Raw genomic sequence first — 3949 nt, 5'->3', positions numbered from 1 at the left:
TTGGTTGATTTTAAGAAACATTTGAGATCAACCAATGCAAGTCGGCACAAGGTCATTGCAATAGGGAAATACAATTATTTAACCCTTTCTCTCTCTACAAGTGTTTTATTCTAATGTTAATATTGATTCCCTTGCTTTCAAGTATATGATTTTTTTAGGGGGGGAGGGGGTTTATTTTCTCATATCACTCTCATGAAATCGATGGTATCCTCCCCAAACATAGTTAAAAACCATCCTGGGATCTATAAGAAGCTTCACTGTAAAACAGAGCTATATCAGAATAGAAATTTTTAATGCAGACAAACAAATAGTCACCCTAATACTTTTATAAAGATATCAACATAAACCCCATCCCTCAGTCACACACGAAAAGCCTAAAACCTACTTATGACATACACTCTAAGAGTTAAATCAATATTTTGATATCAAAATATCTGTGTTTTGTACATTTTACTGAAACTGTACAAAAACGGACTCGAATTTACCCGTCTCCAACAAATTATTAGTGTGAAAAAGGCCACATTATTACAATAAATATCTATAATACAAAGCAGAACAATGTCTGTCTGTCTGTCTGAAGCTTAAGATCTTTTATAATCGCTGAACCAATCAGGTTCTACTCTTTAGAAATTTTGTATTTAGAAAACAAATTAGAGGCTTGGGGGGGGGGGGGCTAAAAGCAACTAGTCCTGTTATATAAAATAGTAAACTTTTTTTGTCTAAAGCAAAGGATCTCCCTAACCGCTGAACCTATACGGTACCCCTTCACAGTGTAGCTTGTCTAAGGTCATTGGAAGGTTTATAACTACTTTGGGGGAGGAGAGTACCAACCCCCTCCAAAGAAAAAAATGACCTACTATATTTTTTTTGCTAGAGTCCTCAAGGGGCCTAGCAACTAATCTATAATACAAAGTAGTACGATGTCTGTCTGTCTGTCTGAAGCTTAAGATCTAAGTAACCACTAAACTGATTGGGCTCTACTCTTCAGGGAATATACCTACTGGTCCTGGGATGGTTTTAAGCTATTTTATTGGGGGGTGGGACACCCCAAACCCTCCCAAAAAAATGAAAAATACCCCCCCCCCCAATTTTTTTTTTACTTTAAAAAAAATCTAAATAACACAAAAATAGGTTGATTAAACCTCTTGGGGCAAAGCCCCTAGAGGCTAGGGGCGAAGCCGGCTAGTTTAGTTATAAAACGTAATTAGAAATTTTGATGAATAAGCAAGGTTATGCAAAGATAACAAAAAAATGCTACGTGTATAAAACTTGAACTTTAATGTGTCCAAGTTTATCTAAAATACACAGTAGAACGATGTCTGTCTGTCTGTCCGTTTGTCCATCTGTCTGTGTGTCTGATTCTTAAGATCTCAGTAACCACTAAAACGATTGGGCTCTACTCTTCAGGGCATAAACCTACTGGTCCTGTGAAGGTTTTTAGCTATTTTATTGGGGGGTGGGACACCCCAAACCCTCCCAAAAAAAATGAAAAATACCCCCTTTTTTTACATTTAAAAAAAAATCTAAAAAACCCAAAAATATGTTGATTAAACCTCTTGGGGCAAAGCCCCTAGAGGCTAGGGGCAAAGCCGCTAGTTTAGTTATAAAACGTAATTAGAAATTCTAAGCAAGGTTATGCAAAGATAACAACAAATAAATGCTTGAACTTTAATGTGACCACGTGTATCTATAATACAAAGTAGAATGATGTCTGTCTGTCCATCTGTCTGTCTGTCTGTCCTTCTGTCTGTTTGTCCATCGGTCTGTCCGTCTGTCTGTCTGTCTGAATCTTAAGATCTCAGTAACCACTAAAACGATTGGGCTCTACTCTTCAGGGGATATGCCTACTGCACTGGTCCTGTGATGGTTTTAAGCTATTTTCTTTTTCCCCCCTCTCACCTTAATTTCTTCTAGGGGCGTAGCCGCTAGTTTGTAATACATAATACTTATAAGTTATAAAACGTAATTAGAAATCCCAATTTATAATACAGCGTATATAAAGATAACAAGAAAATATAGCTACGTGTCTAAAACATAAATTAATATATTATTATATGGATATTGCACCATATATTTCATGTACTCTGAAAAAGCAATGCTCTCAGCTGGCAAAATAATAATACAATACCCCCCATCAACCCTCCTTTACCACATCCCCACCCCCTACTGGATGAGCGAACTGACTAATGAATGAAATCCATACCAGCAAGCTAAATTGACGAGAAATTTACCACTGTCAATATATCCATGTATATTATATATCCAATTAAACATGAATTGAAATTGGAATGGAAATTTCCTAAGAAAAAGTATTCTGTTAAAATGTTTACTTATAATATAAAGATAACAGAACTAAAAGTGTATAGTTTAATGTCATTTTAATTCTCAAACAAACATCCTATTAAATAAAGTATTTTTATTTCATTTCTGCATCTTAAAATTTTAAAGGATAATAAACTGATTGAGTTCTTTATTTTAAGGAAACTTCAAATAGGTCAAATAAGTCAATCTTATCCTTATAATAAATTGGCAGGATGTTTGTCTGTCTCTTTGTTTGTTTATGTTTGTACTGAGCTAACCGCTAAAACAATATGGTTCATCTTTAAAGGGATAGGTCCTGGAAAGGTATATAACTATTTTGGGGGAGGGTACCACCATCCTTCCAAGAGAAATCGCGCATAGAACGAAATAAACCCTTCCCAAATTTTTTATTTTTCTTTTCAAATCTAAAATAAAAAAATGATATTCACCCCTCCCCCCTTTTCTCAATTGCCCCATAAGGCCCCTAGGGGCGTAGCTGCTGGTATATACCTAAATAATATTAAGGCCTTTTCCAGTGGCTTCCAAACCGATTAATATCGGCTGGATTAGAACCGCTTCTATGCCATACTGAAAATTAATTTATTGCATAGAACTATAGCCAGTTTCCTACGAATATTAAAATAAAAATCATAACATTGTTACCAGTTTTGTTAGCCCTGGCCTTCATCTCCCGTAGGTTTAACAATAATGGCTTTAATCTTATAACTTAATATCCGTTGACATCTGTCTATAATACGATACCATAAATACCTAAAAATTCCATTTTTATCTTTTGGAAGGCTTAAATAACATTTTCATATTCGTAGGCTTAACAGCCTTGGGGACTTTTGATTTTTTTATTCATTTAGTTGAGTGTCCAAACGTTTCCACCAATAAGTGTAATCTACAATAGGGAAAATTTTGTGTATCATTATTTGGGATATACATAAAATTGTTGGCCATTGTGTTATTCCTTTAGATCCCTGTTTAAAATGTCACTAATCTTAACATTTATTGATTAACTAAAATAAATCTAAATGGGTATTTTAGATTTAAAGAAAATGATAACAAAAAATAAAGTAATAAAAGAAAATGAAATGAAAAAAAACGTCCCTTCTTCTTGTTAACAAGACCAAAAAGATCATAGATGCGAAGATTATACAAATTATCAAAATAAAACTATGAGGAAGAGAAAGATCATGGTAAAAAATATTGTCAAAAACTTTATATTAAAAACAGCCTAGTGAATGTTGGTATTATGCAGGGAGAGAGTGGACAATGGGCTGTTTATTAAAAACTTAAATTAGTCCCAAAAGTTTTATATTAATTTTCTTATTTGTTGACTTAACTACTTTTGAGACTTTTATCAGATTTTGATTGGTTGATTCATCAAGTTGAGTGTCTAAACGATTCTACCTCAAATTGTAATCTACAGAAGGGGTAATTTTGTGTATCATCATTGTTGATGTATATCAATTTATCGGCCATTGTCTTATCCCTTTATCACTGTGTAATTATGTCAGCTGCAACCACTTTTTATTTAAGCCATATATTGTGGACTTTTGAAATAATATGTCGTTATACTGCCGTTATAGTTCTGACAGAGGCAGAGAGAAAAAGAAGAGAAAAGAATAGAAACATAGAGAGA

The sequence above is a fragment of the Acartia tonsa genome, chromosome 8, assembly GCF_053477335.1.
Source record: "Acartia tonsa isolate MP-2025a chromosome 8, ASM5347733v1, whole genome shotgun sequence".
NCBI classification, from domain to species: domain Eukaryota; kingdom Metazoa; phylum Arthropoda; class Copepoda; order Calanoida; family Acartiidae; genus Acartia; species Acartia tonsa.
Note: the sequence above shows the minus strand (reverse complement) of the source record.